Source organism: Trematomus bernacchii, unplaced genomic scaffold (assembly GCF_902827165.1).
Source record: "Trematomus bernacchii unplaced genomic scaffold, fTreBer1.1, whole genome shotgun sequence".
NCBI lineage: Eukaryota > Metazoa > Chordata > Actinopteri > Perciformes > Nototheniidae > Trematomus > Trematomus bernacchii.
In genome coordinates, this window is record NW_022987656.1 from 6,848,306 (window position 1) to 6,866,313 (window position 18,008).

Sequence of the window (18,008 nt, forward strand, 5' to 3'; positions counted from 1 at the left end):
GCATTGAATGACCCCTGCTGGAGTTACGGATTAAATCGCAGGGTGAAAGCTTTTAAAGTGAGCTATGAAGTCAGACTCGTAAAACCGTAACTGCATTGTTTACTTTGCAGAGAGCAGGTGTAAGAGGGTTAAATGCGGTCCTTAAACCACAGCCTAGAGCCTGTAGTTTCCACTGTAACAGTTATTATTAAAGTCTTATCTCGCACCCCTGCTCTTGTCCGCATGCTACTTCGGCTCTGCTGCCTATTCATTAACAACATCCATGCACATTTTTTGTAATACACGTACAACACTTTCTGCATGAAATTAGTTTTGATGCTGTGTTAAGAGGTCATGTTGCCAGCTTAAATGACCAGGCTGCCCAGTAGGCAAAGCTCTAAATGACCACTAGACCTCTGTATATGTGATCTCATCAGTACAGACATAAGTACAGAAACCAACATGAGTTCTTTGGGTTTGGGTTACCCTCAGGGTTAGGGTGAGGAACTCAGACAATTGGAACAGCTTGTACTACAACTGCTGATTCTTGGCATTAAAGGAGTTGTTGTTGCTGGTATGCACATCTGGAGGTGTTGATGCAAGCACATCTAGTTTAAGGGAGCCAGAACATGCAGGAGGTAAACCATGACCCATCTATTCTCGGTCCACCTTGACAACCACAAGAAGAGCTTGACAAAGATGCTGGACAACGGGTTATCTCAAGTAGTTTGCTACCATAACAACCAGGTCCCAAATCTGTTTGGTGATCCCCTGACCATCAAACTAAATGTTTGCCTTGAACCCTTGACAATCCTTAATGAGTTATCTCCCAAACAACTGTCTAGGTTACCAGAAAAGTTTTCTGTGTGTTAAATATTATTCAAGCTCCCCAGAGGATTAACTAATTTGAATACTTTATAGGTTCCTTCCTTCCACAGTCAAGTCAACCTTTGAGTACATTTAGATCCCAAATCTGTCTGGTTTTCTAAAAAAGCAACATGTATTTATGGGTTTAATTTGCTTTAGTTTAAGTGTGATGTTAATAACGCCAAGGCCACTGGTTCAAAACCTATATGGGCCCAACGTTCTTTAAGGGGGGCTGTAACTTAGGAACTTGGCTTAGGAGGGTCCCTGCTTGTAGTCCTTGAATGGATCAAGTGTGGAGTGTGGACTGGTACTCTTGGAGGTACCATTTAACCTCCTAGGCAATGCAGAGGTGCCGTTAAGGAAGGCACCAGACCACAACACTAATACCAGGACGCTGTATACTATATAATACTGGGAAGTGTTAAATGCAGAGACCACATTTGCGGTGCTGATTTCGATTGACTCCTCAATGGTCATGTCCATTTGTGTTCAAACATTTCTCTGTTCTTTGTGAACATACAGCCTTTTCCTACTCAGTATGATACCTAGCTTGAAACTGAAAACAGAAAAGTTCTACTGAAAACAGAAACATGTCCTTTTAAAACTGCCAGTAGAGAAACAAAACATAAGGCCTTCAGTCCTGTGTTTTTGTGTAATCTCTTTCTCTCTCCGAACCACTTTATTGACGTTCTCTCCAAACAAAAGAGAAAAAACATTATGCCGAGGAAGAATTGGGCAAAGTGCCGGAGAATGCACCTGGGACTCCCAGAAGGTGTTAAAACACCAGGAGCCCTCTCCCAGAAAGAAGGGGAGGGATCATATTAGGCTAGCAGGTGCAACCTTCACATTAAAGCAAGAACTAAGCCTTCCTAATAAATGTCTTTATGACTGCATCTGTTTTCAAGTCCTGTGGTGGTAATGTCAGTGAGAGGGAGGAATGTTTTATGGGGATAGCAAACACACCATTTACGAGTGGTATAAACAAGTATGTTGTACAGAAACACTATAAAGACTGGAGAAAATACTCTAGTTTTGAGAGTGGATGAGATTCCCATTCTAGTGCTTTAGGGCAGGCCAACCCCAAACCCTAAGCCTAACCCCAACCCTAACCCTGACCCTAAGCCTGGGCAAAACGCTTTCCCTTCATCCTTCAAGAAAAGCCAATAGATAGATAGGTCTATATTGACATATTTTTTCAAAGCAAGCTACCAAAAGGCATAAATGTCAGCCTGACAGATGTACAGGTTGTTGTACATTGAAATACCCATAATGTCTTAAATGTACAAAATTCTTTGATTAATTTGAAGAAATTGCTCCCAGTGCATCTGGTTAACGTAAAAAAATATAATAAGGGGAAAAAAAGAAAGAAAATGGCAAGCAGACAGTTTCTTTTAATGCTGGGTGAAAGTGCAGGCTGCACTTTTTTTATTGTTTGTATTGTTGTTTTTATAAGTATCACCATTTTATTATGACTAGCATCGCTATGAACATAAACCAGTAGATTCTTGCTCTCACACTTTGCATGAATAAGCGTCACCGCTCAGTCTGACAGCCGTACAGCGAGAAGAACAAAAAAGTATGAATTTTCCACCAGCTTCATTCAGTTTCCGCTGCCAGATCTACCAAGGAGTTTTCTGTTCTTTGTTCTGATTTTTTCTGTCGGTCTAAAGCACTATTTTCCTCAAATGTCTGCCGCGACATCACCGGCGCTTTTCTCAAAAGTTAAGATATTTTAAACTAGGACTACTATGTGTGACCGCACAAAAAATGGCGGTGTGCTTATAAATACATTGCGGGTGCTGCCCTTTTTCACGAGGCAGCCTCAGGGCATTTACTCTCTCCTCATTGGAAACAATGGAACAAGACGCTACAACTACGAGAAAAGCACTATGTGAACACAGGCCTTTAGTAGGCCCTTAATGCTTTAGTTAAGAAGTTCTGGTGGCACATTTTTAAACGCATCAAAGCATGGTATATTGCAGGCCTTGGGCTTTTCCAGCTGCACAGTTTTCATGAGGGGTTGCTTATTATTTTGATGTATCAGTCTTGCCATCATTAATTTATCGGTCAAGGCTGTTTCATAGATAATGACAAAGAACAAGGGTTTATTCCTGTTGTAAAACAACATTTCCAGTGACATCATGAACACATCCTCACATCTCCTGCTTGTTTATAACTAACTTCATTATGGCTAACATTGTGGTTTGTCCACTGAAAGCCTGGGTTTGTGTTTATAGCAGCAACATTGCTTTTAAGTGACTCAGCATTTGAAACTTCTCTCCGTCTGAGGTCACTGTCGAAGATCTCGGCTTGTGGTCCTGCTGCTGTTTGTATTCAAGGGGGGGGGGGACATTTTATGGTATCGCACCTGTTTGTTTGCTAAAGCCATGACTCATTTGCATTCATGTAGAATTGTTATAGATTGTTGTTTGACATCTTGTTCTCATTTGTTGCAGGCTGTAATGATACACCGTGAAATAACAATACAGTCATCTCTGAGCTTCTTTGCACGTAAGCTTGTGGTTTTATGGGTTTATTCTATTCAAATGTAATATGTTTACCTGTTGCGAAAGTCCCACAAATGTCAGTACGCATCAAACTGTCGTGTCCGAGTTCATGACATCATCAGGAGTCGATCAGCGCTCGGTGAACTTCACCATCTTCTCTGTAAACTGTGCCTGGATGACGGCAGCTTCCAGCGTACCTGGAAGCTTTTTGACATCCTCCTCGATCCATCTTTTTCAATAATGTTCCCATAATCATTTCTGTCATGTAGTTTGTCTACGTTTTACTTTATCGTGGTGTTATTCTGGGAAGGGTTCCTCATCAATCATGACTTCCTTGAGCTTCTGGGAGAAGTTTCCCCCGTTAATAGTTTATTTTGGGAGTCTTTCCTTATGTCTGTGCTGTACAGTTTGTAAGGTTCCCCAAGCTTTACTTGGAATTTGTGAAATTGGGCTTTACAATCACAATTTGATTGATTGAGCCAAGTATGATCAGTGCCCAGATGGTGACCTTTAGATATATGTGTCATGATTTTTTGGAGGGAAGTCAACTTCCGGCGTTCCTTCTCAGTTGCAGGTCTCTCTTTGACTCTGAGGCCTTAATGGTACCCCACTGTATCCATAACGGTGAACAGTACATTCCTTCCTGGACCGGCAAAAGTGGCCAGGCTGCCCACACCACATGCACTCCTGCCTTAACTTCAGAAGAACCCTTCAGATATTCCAAACGTACGGACGTGAAACCGGATCCCATGGAGCAGTAAACCCAGTGCGGTTTGATGAACTGTATGTGAGTGTGTTTAGGTTTGTGTGGTGTGGACAGTGGTGGAGAACCTCCTTCTTGGAACTCAGATGGGCCGGTCCAGCTTGGACAGAGGATGACCGTTATTCCTCCTTCAGGCCGCTGGGAGAGAGATGATCCTCTTCAAGTACGACCCTAACTACGAGGCTGTCGAGGAGTTGGCAATGTACTCAATTATAAGACAGAATGTCGAAGGCAAACTGCTCAAGAGTTAGACAACTTGACAACGCCCTTGGCCAAGGAGCTGTTACACGTAAAAAAAGGGGCAGCCAGCCAGCGATGGGGAGGCCTCTTAACCGGCATGCATAGTGTCAATTTTTGACAATTTGAACCTTGCAATGTCTATACCTAAAGCCAACAATGGGTAAGCGTGTGGACTTCAGGGTGGTTGATAAGCATGATAGATTAGTATAGATATGAAAGGATATATATAATATTTTTGCCATTTCTCTAATCAAGAACCCACTTACTTTATTACTTGGGAAAACACCAGAGGGAATTCAAAAAGAAAGATTCCTACACATTTCTCGTAATAAGAATAGCAATTATTAAACAAATTACAAGGAATTGTTTAAAAGACAATAACTTAATTAACTCACAATGGAATAATCTAATAAATTAAATGTATGGAATGGGAAATATAACCATGATAATTAGAAACCAAGTTCATATCTTTGATAAAAGATAGGGAAAATGGGTGAGCTAAAGAACACAAAACATTTATAAAGTTTGAACATAAAAAATTTAAATCTAATTTTCTTTCTACTTTTCTCCTGATTTGTGGATTGTTATAAAGTTATTTTATGCATCGAAATGTTTTTTTTTAATGTATGCCTTGCAATCAAATACTTTCTTAAACGGCGCCTTTTCTGATGGAAATATAACAAAACGCAATAAAGTACTTTTATGTGTATCAGGGGTTAAAAAAAAACAATTTAAGAGTGTAGCGTAGGAGCCGATAGTTGGAAGTCTGCTGTGCAGGAGGTGACGAGAAACAGGTTGTAATAAAAAGCACAAAAATATATATTTAGTTAGTTGGCCTTGAAGTGTAGCTACCACTGAGGTTATAACAGCAATTCAGGGTAGATATGCTGCGAGCTGATGAGAGGCAGGGGAACTGGTTGGAATTGGGAACACAGGGAAGCGGAGACACATAGTATGCCAGGGAATCTTCTGGACGAAGGTACGACCATGGCAAACAACATAGTGTGTTTAATTACCTATCCCTAACTATACCTTAAAGGTGGGGTAGGTAAGTTTGAGAAACCGACTCGAGATACACTTTTTGTTATATTCCATGGAATGCTCTTAACATCCCGATAGCAATGAATATCTTAAGTGCTTTGACAAAAAATCCAGAAAAGAATTTCATCTGTGGAAGCAGTAATACTGTAAAAAGCACGACCAATCATTTTAGCCGGCCCGGCTAAAATAACTGGATGGCCTACCTGCCTGTCAGCCTTCCATCTGTGCACAAACTTATCTCGTGCCCTCATTGGTCATGTGCGCGTTCGTGTGTGTTGGAGGAGGGGCTCTGTAAGGAAGTGGCAGATTTTTGCCGGCTGTGTATTTTCAAATTTTAGCGCACTCGAGCCGGTTTCTCCAAAATTACCTACCCCACCTTTAACCATACTTTATTTGTGTCTCTATATTCTTAATAAGGAACCATACTGAAGTTGCCATGAACAGATATAGCTGGAAGTGCATATTTGAAATACATTTGCATTGTGTTTGTGCTCTTACCTGAGAAAAGCCTACGTCTATTAGATCATGGTGCTTTTTCATAATCAGCTTGTGCACCCTCAGGGTCGTTTTTATCCTAAATGTAAGGGTTAAGCAAAGAAGACAGAAAATAAAAAAGTCTAACTGTCATTTATCATTTGTCCTAACAGCAACAGGAAGTCCTGTGAGTTTTAAAAACATAAGGAATCAAACAGCAGCTAACAATATGCTAACAATATTGAAATACAAATAATATAAAACCTTTTTTTGTTGAGAAATTGCAGTTTCTCTTTTCTTCGACTTGTCACTTTTAGGCTGTAGTATGGCCGTAAAAGTTAAACCTCTGTCCACCTCAAACAAAACATTATCCCTCATCTGGAAAAATCTGAATTTATTTAAATGTAGCAAATTTCAAGATTGATCAATTGCAACCTATCCTAATAAAATGGCCATCTTGCAATATAAATACATGAACTGAAAGGAGGAGAAAACATGAGCAGGGGGACCTGGCACCCGACCCGGTGCTGTCATGTATTCTCAATGACATCATCATTGTAAAATTAGGAACCTGGTTTCATCTTTCCTGCAGATGTGGAAGCTTGAAATTGCATTCCCTGGGCCGGTGCCACATTTCATCAGTGAATTTTCCCCTTGGTGGTGTCCAAAAAGGGGGCTTGGCTGCACACAGCCCTAGTAACCCCCACCGTGCCCCAGACCCCCACCCTAACCCTCGCTACTTGGCCAGCACAGAGGAGTTTTACCTCCTCAAAACATTTGTTGGCGGCGGGGCTTCGCTAGAGGCAGATAATGGGTACGTTAAATCTCTTAGGTGGGGTTGTTTTTCTTAATACCAGGTTAGTGTACTGACGGGGGGGGGTGGTGTCTGGTGTCAGATGTGAACGACTCCTGGTCCACGACCTTTGGATGTTCTGTTCTGATGGAGTCTCCCCTACAGCTGTTTCATTTCACCTGTTATTACGTGAAGCTCCCTACTGACGATGACTGTCTCCATGGCTGTCACCATAATTTGCACTCCATGTTTTTTCTTTCTGTGGTAAGGGGACCTCACCTCATTGATTATTTAATCAGTTGAGGAAAAAGTGTATACAGTAAAAGAAATTGTTTAAAGAGCAACTTGCAGGTTGTTTCTTTTACTAGATTTATGCTTAACCTTGCCTGAAAATTACAATAAAAAAAGTGAATGCAGGATTTGATGTTTTACAAGACATAAGGGCAGGAATTCAGAGGGAAAGGAGACGTTTTGAGCTCTGCTACTAAAAACTGCTTCTTTTTAACGTCATACGTCAAACGCGTCATATTACGTCACATGGGGGAGCAACTTTCTCGGACTCCTTCTCTGCCCAATCCGCGGTAGTAGTTTGTAGTTGGTTTGAGCCGTTGTGATTTAGTGAGCTGGTATTTTTTCGGTAATTTTACATTGCATTTCACAATTTTTAATCATGCTGAGCTGGAGTTTGTGCAGGTTGCACAAACTCGAGCCTGTCAAGACATCGAGTCCACAGTTTCCGTAACAGGAAAAGGACCGGAGCTAGCTTTCGTTCCTGGGTGCGTTGTGCGAGGTGCATCCACCTCCCTGCAGCACATACTCTCCACAGCTGAGGCCTATCAAACAAAACGTTTATCAGGAAACCGTATTACATCTCTCTCCCCCCCTTCGTTCCTCTCTCTCCCCCCCTTCACTCCTGTCTCTCTCCCCTCCGGTACACAGCACCGTAAGACGTAGTGTGGAGTTGCATTAGGTAACGCGAGATACGGCTGATACTTGCGCATTAGTTTCTGTTATGGATCAGTATCAACAGTCCTGCCAGTAACGTTACTATATTATCAATACTACTTTAGTTATAGCCTGATATATGATAGCTAACTTTACAATGTTGTGATGTGAACGACGTTAGCTAACATTAACTGTAGCTAACGCCGGTCAGTCACCAAGACAGCTGCCCAGTTCTCCACTGGTTCTCCTCACACCACAGCTCCATTTCTCTCCGATGGCCGTTATTTCTTCTAATCCTTGGCTGCTCCTGGTCTCTTGGCTCATAATTCTAAGGTTGTGGTCCGTCATATGCATACGAATATACATTTTCAACCTCTTCTGTGTCAAAACTAGCATTGTGATCCATGTTTATTAATACGATAGACCGGCCGCTCTCCCCCATGTGACGTCACACGCGGGTGGTCTTTTTTTATGTGGAAGTAAAAATGTCTTACAAAAACGACGCCAGATGTCACTGTAGTGTATATTTATGTATATTTTTTGGGAAAATCTAGTGTATACATCATTTTCCTACACATTTATTCACTGGGGTCTCTAACCTGCAAGTTGCTCTTTAACACATATAATGAAAACTTACATCGGAAAGGACTTTAGATATGGATATTTTATGAAATCCAGATTGTATAAAGTGGTTCAGTGAAGACAGATTTTTTTTTAGGGCGACCCGGAAGTTAGCTTCGCAAGGGCCAGTTGATGAAATCCAATGGAAATGGATTATCTCAAAACTACTTTTATATGACTGAAGCATAAATGCAATAACCTGAAGTATATAGCTAGCGTAATGCCATATACAAACTACATCACAGTCACATTACTTTATGTCACTACCGCTAAACTAATGGCGGTTTCTGCATCAACGTCAAGCGGCAAACTCTGGGGAAGAGCCGGGACGCCAATACGGAAGTGCCACAAACTGCAGTTCATATATTGGCCGATAGGCGATGACTGCAGAAAGGAGCAATTTCCATAGACCCCCATGTTAAAATGCCCAATTTCACAGCAGAAAAAAAACGTTTCTAGCCCTGGATGCAATAAATATTATTATGTATATAGTTAGATTCCACCTTCATGATTATGAATCTGTGAGTGAATTGTTTTCTAACATGACCCTTTTATTTATATTAGGTCTTAAAGTTTTTGCATAAATTAGGGCGTGGTCACATTGAGTGACAGCTCTGTCAAGTGACTGCTGCTGTTAGCTTCTTGTCTCTCTGCTAGCTGCTCCGTCTCCGTGAAGCTACAGGGACTCTCCATGCTCAGTTCATCCAGGGAACACAACTTGACCCCGGCCGTGTTTGTTTGTTCTTCATGCTTATATATCGGACTATTGTGACTCGCTCTGCGGTTAAAACAGACGGTGCATGAATGCCGTTTTGCGGTAAGTGAAATTCAAGTACTTTATTTATGTGTTTATGATTTCAATCAGCTACGTAATGAATGTTAAGGCTTGGGTTAGCGTGTAAGCGAGTGGTAGCTACATCGGTGCTAACGATGCTAATCGTAGCCTCCAAGTTAAAACCATAGACTGTATATATAAAGGTTAAAACGAAATAGACAAGTGTTAAGCGTTAAGTGAGATAGTACTGTAGAACAAAAGGCTTCTGTTTGAGGTTGATAAAATAAGGTCATCCTTGTAACTTGTAGGTAGGAACTGTATGCATCGCTAAGGTTAATTTAAATTGGCTATGCTCAAGTATGTAGACAAGCTAACGTCGAAGTAGTGTATGTGAAATCAACCTCACAATAAGATGTGTGTATATTACAATTATTAATGTCATATTTCAAGATGATTACTTAGATATTACAATATGGTTGGTTGAGCTGGAGTTCATTATTGAGCTTACACGTTAACATCACAGTCATCTGAAGAACGAACCCAAACCTTGTTGTTTTTATTAATTGCATTACCAAATTGGTATCAAATAAATAGTAAGCATTGGTAACACAACTTCCAAAGTTACAGTAAAATAAAAAGGACCCTGACTCGGAAAATACACAATCCAACATGTTCAACAGAAGAGAATAAGTTATATTGTTTGTACACATGGTTCTTTACATATATATCTGTTTGTTTAAAGTGCCCAGGTTATGCAGACAGGCTGGACCAGAGAGTGAGAGACAGAACTGGACTCCTCACAGCAGTGAACTTCAGCACAGGTGCAAATACTCTTTTTTCATACTGTACAAAGAATCAAGAAAGATATTGGTTTAAATAAATGAAGTATTGACTTTAATACACTGCTATACATTCCATTAAACAATACTAAATACTAGATCACCTACACATCAGTGAAGTTGAGGGTTTTTTCCATGCAAAAGGTTACATTTAGATGTTAACAAGCAATATGACTGTCAGCTTTCTAATTTAATGTATTGAAGGCAAAGATATTTAACGCATAGTGACAACTGCTATTTATCTCTCAATATTGTCTGTAAAAACGTGGTAAAAGTTATTCTTTCAGTGAGACAACAGAGCAAGCTTGTTTTAATAACAGTTAAATATTATTTTGATAATAAAATATATTTCAATGTTGATGAATTTCATACTGTTCATTCATAATCTGATTGTCTTTGTAGCTCACTGTTGAAATAAAAAAAAACATTACAATTACAAAATAATTATATCTACAGCCCCTAAACACAAACACACCTCTTTCATAAATAACACACTTGTTCTGCAATAATATGTTTTATGTTTCCTGTAATTTTTGTTAGGAAAGGACATGCCTGAAAGACACGACTCAGCATCTCCTCTTTCTCTGAGGGTCAAGAAGAACATCCAATAGGAAAATTAAAAGCTGATGTTATGAGATGTTAAGACCAGTACAGGACATTCACTAAGAAACTATTTTTATTGTGAAAACACAGTCAGCTGATCGAATGCACCTATTTCCACATCTACACTCCATCAGCTGATTATTTCTATTTGCCTCACTTCATGAGCTTCACAACATGTACCTTGTACCGCAGAGTTTGCAACGCAAATAAATGGGGCCAATCTTCAGTCAGATGTGAATGTGTAATCTAACATTTTCAGTAAGAATAATGGACAAAAGGAGTGCAAATACAAATTCAATTTATTGAAATGTGAACCAAAAGTTAATCAAACATGTTTTAAATAAAAAGCACATATGGACAGAAGGTGTAAACCTATTAAATGTATAAGTAAACACATTTAGTCAAATAAAGTGACAGACTAGGCCTGATCAGGTGGTATCAGCTATGCCCAGCATGGGCTCCTCCATCAGGCCTGGTCCTCCTCACAGAGGAAAGACCCTCAGTCCTCTCCGGCCAAACCAACAGACAGGACGTCCATCACACGGAGGTTTCTCTCTGAAGTCTCTGCAGCTCTCTGGACACCACGCTGTCTCAATCCATCCACACTGAATATGAGAGGGGAAAAATGAAAATAATAAATGCTTTAGACTATAAGAAATATAAAGTTGACTGTTGAGTTGCTCAGTTTTTTTAGATTGTCAATACTATTACTGTATAACTAATATCTCAGGTTAAGAGGCACCTTCAAATAAAGATTGGTCTTTAAATACATTTTGTCTTTTGAATTGTTTGTCTAAAGTCAAGGATCTAGAACTGGTACTTGTAGTTTTAATGATACAGTCTGGTTATAATGCTGTTTGGAGGAGGCCTCACAGGTAAGAGCACTAACTAGCTATCATCATATGTACCTTAGCTTAACTTAAATGTATTAAACGTATAATTAAGTGATGGCAAAATATAAATAACTAATGTCATGCAAACATATTAATATTTGCTTGATTCCAGTGTTTAATTTAGCACAATTGCATACAAACGTTAAGGGATTTTAAGATTCTGAAGTATTATGCTAAAAACTAGTTTTGCTGAATAGTCTCATGTCCGCTTACCTTAGAAACGTAAAATGCGACGGCAGTGTGCAGATAGTGAGCATGTTAGCTTAGCTTGGTAGCTTGAGCTAGCTCTGGAACTTCCAGCCCGGAGGCAGCAGGTCCCGCCTCGGCTCCGCCTCTTTGCCCTTATTTGGAGCAGGCGGGAGTGGAACTCTGACGCCACTGCCGAGCCGTTAGTGGCCGACTCCGCCTACTAAGGGCTTCTCGGCAACTCTGCAGAATCCTATGGGTGACGTCACGGACCCTACGTCCATTTATATATACAGTCTATGATCAACGTATAGTTTTATTAAATCATTTTTTAGCAAACATTACAAGTGTAGTAATTACCGAAAGATTTAATGTCGTAGAACAAAGCGTTAAAATCTCTTAAACTTGTGTTAACAACAGATCTTGTTTTGGACATCGAACCAAAAACGTACTCAAATAACCATTAACTCATTTTTGGGTTAAGGGGTCCACTCTTTTAACAGGATGCAGAGTGCAAGCAACAACTTAACAATGACCCAGTGCAACAGAAACCCTAACCCTAACTTGAACAATGGTTGATCAAGAAAACACCTCCATGTTTTACCCTCGACTGAGGTAAGTATTCGAACCAAAACTAATTCAATATCTTTCTTGCAAAAATGTCTTACATCCAGAAGGATTTATTTGTTGCTTTTTTTAAAAACGTAATTCCTCCTACTGGGATTATATCGACACAAAAGCAAATTCCTTGTATGTGTACGGATGTATAAATAGGATGTATAATACTGGATCATCGAGCGTGTGCTATTGTTTTTCTTCAGCCTCCAAACCGCTGTGACTCGCCTTCCCTCGGCTCAGTCCATTGAATAGAACGAGAAAATGAATCTGGATTTTGATTTTAGCCCATTTTATAAAGTGACCTAATGATTTAAACAAGTCTATTGAAGTCTTTGTACTGGCTGCTTTAGCTAAAAAATATCACCCGCTGATTGACAGAAATCTCTTTCCCAATATAATTTAATGGAAAAAAGTTGTTTTACCGAGGTTTGGCCACTACCGCTACCGAAATTAACTTTAACCTTCGGCTCCCCTCCTGGGGGCTTCATGTGTAAGCCTTCTTGGCACTAAACCTGATTCTGACTCATTCAATGACATTCATCAGTAACATTTCTCACATGTCAATAATCTCAACCGCGACCATGATCTTTCCAGAATTAGATTTAGTCTCCTAAACTTAACCAAACTCTAATCATACAAGATCATTCTTTGCACCTGTCATGGATGTACAGGAAAGTGAACTTTTTTGAAGACAGAGAATGGGTGCTGCTTTGGTTCCATCCACTGATGTTCACCTCAGTGAACAGAGTTCTCTACTGCCTCTGAGAAAAATACCAATCTGCCTGACACCTTGGCACTTTCTTCCCCTCTTGGATCCTGCTCTCCTGCCTCTGTTGCTTCACTATCCTCGCTGCGCCTCCTGTGTTTGGCTGAGCTAAACGGGGCTCTCAGTGTTTCCAGCGCGGGGATGTCTAATCCCCATGCAGAGCCCGCACCTGTGGCTGATCGGATCCTTCTGGAGTACAAAGGCTCTGATTTACAGCCCGAGGAGCTGTGGGCCCGGCTACAGCTGCAGAACGGCAGGAAAGGGAAGTTGTTCATCACGCTGTGTGCATTTCACCAGCAATAGTCACTGTGCTGCTAGTGTAGGCGAGCCACTTGAACTTCACCTAAATGACAGGTGGCAAAATACGGCCTTTTGTTACAAATGTAATGCAATAAACACTGCCTGTGTAATCATTTGAAGGTACTTCCAAAGGGTTTTATTTGTCATTTTCTACTTTAAAGAAAAAAATTCAGATTGCATTTTGGCTTTGCTTAACAACAATGCTAAATTTCAACATTCCACTTGGAAGTCCAATAAAATTGTTGTGGTCTTATGGGAATGTATGGAGATGAATGGTACAGGGATATCATGGGCCTGAGGGGTATCAGGGTTCCAAAGCAGCACAGTGAACTATTTGTTTGTGTGTGAGTTAGCGTGTCTGTGTTATGTCCCAACCCAGTCTCACGCCATTTCGTGTTATAATCACGAAATTAATTTAATCTATTGATTCGTGTTCACCAACACAATTTTCGCATTTTTTTCGTGTCACACAGAACGATTTTAAAAGCAATGTATTTCTATTGGTAGTATGTTTCGTGCCTGCACCACGTCTTTTTGTCCGGTCGGGTCTTGGAAGACCGGAAGCTGTGTGGTTCATAAACACATTTTCTTACTCAATATCTTACCCTAAGCCTAACCCTATCCCTTTTATTCTAAATTGTATAATGTCTGAGTTTTTTTGCCGTCCGCGAGGAAAAGAAATGGCTCAGAGCCTCAGAATACTGAAATCTGTATTTTTTGTCATCTCTTTTTCCTTCTAATTTGTTATTATTTGGTGCAGGCACGAAACATAGGCCTACTACCAATATACATTGCTTCTAAAATCGTTCTGTGTCAGAATACTGAAATCTGTATTTTTTTTTATCTGTTTTTCCTTCTAATTTGTTATTATTTACATTGCTTTTAAAATCGTTCTGTGTGACACGAAAAAAATGGGAAAATCGTGTTGGTGAACACGAATCAATAGATTAATTTCGTGACTATAACACGAAATGCCGTGACACTGTGTTGCATGTCCAGGCTAATCTCATTTAATAATAGGCCTGCAATTTATTGTGCTCTCTTTTGTGGTCAGGGCCACCGCTTCAGATTGGATTGCTTATGGCAATGTTTAGCTATTAGCTAAAAGTGCTAATAAAGCTAACAGAGCCAACAGGTGCTTATACAGCTAAAAGACACCCCTAATCTTGTGAACTACTGGAACAATCAGACTAATATTTGTTGAGTTCCCTTTTGTGATTAGGCTGCTGCTTCAGACTGAACTGATTACGGCTGTGTTTATCTGACAGCTAACGGTGCTAAAACAGCTAACAGAGCTACAGTAACAGCTAACGTTGCTAATACAGCTAACAGAGTTTACAGCTGAGAAAACTAAACACAAAAGACTTACAGTTTCTGTTCAGAGGAAGCAATAACAGTATACAGTACTGCAGTTTATGGAGTGGCTGAGTCAATTGTATGTAGGTTTTTTATGGATGCTTCTTGATATTTTATTTTTCTATTTGACTTCAAAGAACAACAGCCGCTAAAAGTAGTTTCATTTAGAGTGGTTCATTTTCACTTAAAGTGTTTACTTCTGCAACTGATTGCAATGTATTCCCATCGGCGGCGGTATTTGACGCTCAGGGAAGCACCGCAACGGTCCATGTCGGCGGCATTTAAAGGCAATGTGAGCGTCCATTCCCATTGGATAACGGAGGATTTTACACCCGGAAGTAACTATTCTCCTTACTGTCGATTGATTTTACAGTGATATCTGCACTACTCATCAACTCAAAAACACCAGATTATCCTTGTTAATTACACAACATTGATTGGTTTAAATTGTGTGCAATGCTTTTGTGTTTTTCCCCTTTGATTCGGAGAAACAAATATTTTTTCGGAGTTTAGGATGGCAGAAGACACTACACTACCCTGAATCCTCAGCTAATGTTTGGGACTACACCATGTGCTCTGTTTGACAAACCCCGTGATTAGTTCTCAAGCTCTGTGATTGGATGTTGGAGTGGCAGTGCGTGAAGTTTACACCGCGTCAAACAGCACTTTGAAATGGAATGAAACCCATCGACGGCACACTATCCAAATCAAGACTCGAACGTGTAAACAAAATATTACTACTAACTTTATTGTGAAATTAAAACAGAACGGTAAAAGAATAGTTTCCGGTCTATTCTGAGGCCCGATCTCTGTAGATAAATAAAGAACTACGACAGATGTGTAATATTTAATGCAGCCAAACCATTTATTACAATGCATTCATGTGATGACTTTCAAAGAGTAAAGCAAGCACTGCTGAATAAAGTATGATTTTATCTTTTACGAAACGTTTTTTTTTATATGGAATGCAGTTGGAGGTCAACCAATCACAGAGCTTGAGAACTAATCACGGGGTTTGTCAAACAAAGCACATGGTGTAGTCCTAAACGATAGCTGAGGATTCTGGGTAGTGTAGTGTCTTCTGCCATCCTAAACTCCGAAAAAATATTTGTTTCTCCGAATCGAAGGGGAAAAAATACAAAAGCATTGCACACAATTTAAACCAATCAATGTTGTGTAATTAACAAGGATAATCTGGTGTTTTTGAGTTGATGAGTAGTGCAGATATCACTGTCAAATCAATCGACAGTAAGGAGAATAGTTACTTCCGGGTGTAAAATCCTCCGTTATCCAATGGGAATGGACGCTCACATTGCCTTTAAACAGCCGCCGACATAAACGGATGCAGTGCTTCCATGAGCGTCAAATACCGCCGCCGATGGGAATACATTGCAATCAGTTGAAAGCTCTTTGCGTCCGTTTATGAAGCTGAAGGAGCCTCGGCGCGTCCCAACTGCACGCCACGGGACCCTGACCAAGCGTCGCTCCTGGATGTTTAGGGAGTGAGAGTGTGTTGCAGAGTCAGACACCTGGCAGGTGCTAATAAACTTTTGTTATTGATTACAAAAACATTTTGGGTGATTTTTTTACAAATCAGAATTCTGCTTAATGTCCTGCTGTTTGTTGGATTTAAGGAGTGAACATCCTACAATTTATGAATTAGCTTCCCTGTTTAGTGTTTGGATAGACATGCAATCTGTATGGACTGGAAATATTATTTCCCCCCACGTTCACGGAGAGGAATCTGTTGACATGTTGAGCTCTTGTGCACATGTGAGTTGAGAGCGTCAGCATGGGACACGCACAGTGGAACTAATGCATTTGGTTAGGCTCTTTCAAATAATTTCCATACTGAGTGTTGTGAAGACAAAACTCATCTCTCATGCAGACAGGGAAGTGCGCTACATTTAGAGACCACAATAAATGTCACCAGTGAACCTAAATCATTATTAGAGTTCAAAATTCTCAAGTCCACTCGGTTTTAACACAACATTGATGATAGGTTTGCTTTTATCATTAAAGTATAATTACTAAGGCTGTCAAGTTAACGCGTTAATAAAAAAAATTAACGCCAATAATTATTTTAACGCGATTAATGCATGTGTATTTTTTGTCCTCGGCCGCCCCGTAGTTTCAGAGCGCATGGAGTTTAAAATACCATCTACAAGCTGATGCTGACAGCCCCGCTCCTGCCGCCCGCTTGTGGCAGACCACACTTCCACGCTCACCAGCAGGCCCGGACTGGCCATCGGGAGGACCGGGAGGGTGTGTGTATGTGTGGCGCGACTCGCGAGCGAGGCACACCTTACGTGTTGTTGTTGTTGTTAGCATCTGGTGCTAGCTAGCTGCGCTAACGGATATAAGGAGCTGTTTCAATTCAAACAGAGGAGCGACATTTCGCCGACAACTGCGCCGAGCACTTGACTTTATGCAGGTAGCCAGACAGTGGGACATTGTACGAAAAGTCAGCACACTCAGCACGGATAGTGCGCGCAACATGATTGCAGCGTCCAGGCAGCTCCCGTTCGAGCATATATGCCTTGAGCTGCACATAGCTCCAACGATCCATCACAGTACATTCACACACACACACGCACGCACGCACGCACGCACGCACGCACGCACGCACGCACACACACACACACACACACACACACACACACACACACACACACACACACACACACACACACACACACACACACACACACACACACACACACACACACTTTGTATTGTATTATTGTATGAGAGAGGTTCCAGGTTGAATTGAGGCGAATATTTGTAATGTTCAGAGGTTGTTGTGTTTAATATTCATGAGAATATTTGTCATTGTTCAAATGATAATAAACAAACATATAACGCATATTTGTCCTCTCATATGTTGATAAGAGTATTAAAAACTTGAAAAATATCCCTCGAAAGTACATTTAGAACAGATAAAAAATATGCGATTAATTTGCGATTAATCGCGATTAACTATGGACAATCATGCGATTAATCGCGATTAAATATTTTAATCGACTGACAGCCCTAATAATTACACTGAGTCATCACGGTAATGAGCTCTCGAGACCAAAAGTAAACTGTTTGATTCACTGTTAAATATTTCCTGACAGCATAAAGTACTACCGAATGAATCTGAACTGAAGGTACAACAGCATTGTCTTAGCAGCAGCCAGAAGGGTAGACAAAAACTCAAACCTGTCAGTGTGCTATTTAGCTGGCAAACGTTAGCCATTTAGCTAGCGAGTGTAAGCTAATAAGCTAGCAAACTTTAGCAAACTAGCAAACATTAGCTATTTAGCTAGTAGGCCAGTTTACTTATCACATTTTTGAGCAGTTTAACCCTCCTGTTATCCTTCGTGTCAATTTGACCCCATTCAATGTTTAAAGTATCTAAAGAAATGGTTCACAATATTTTCTTTGTTTAGTGACTTTT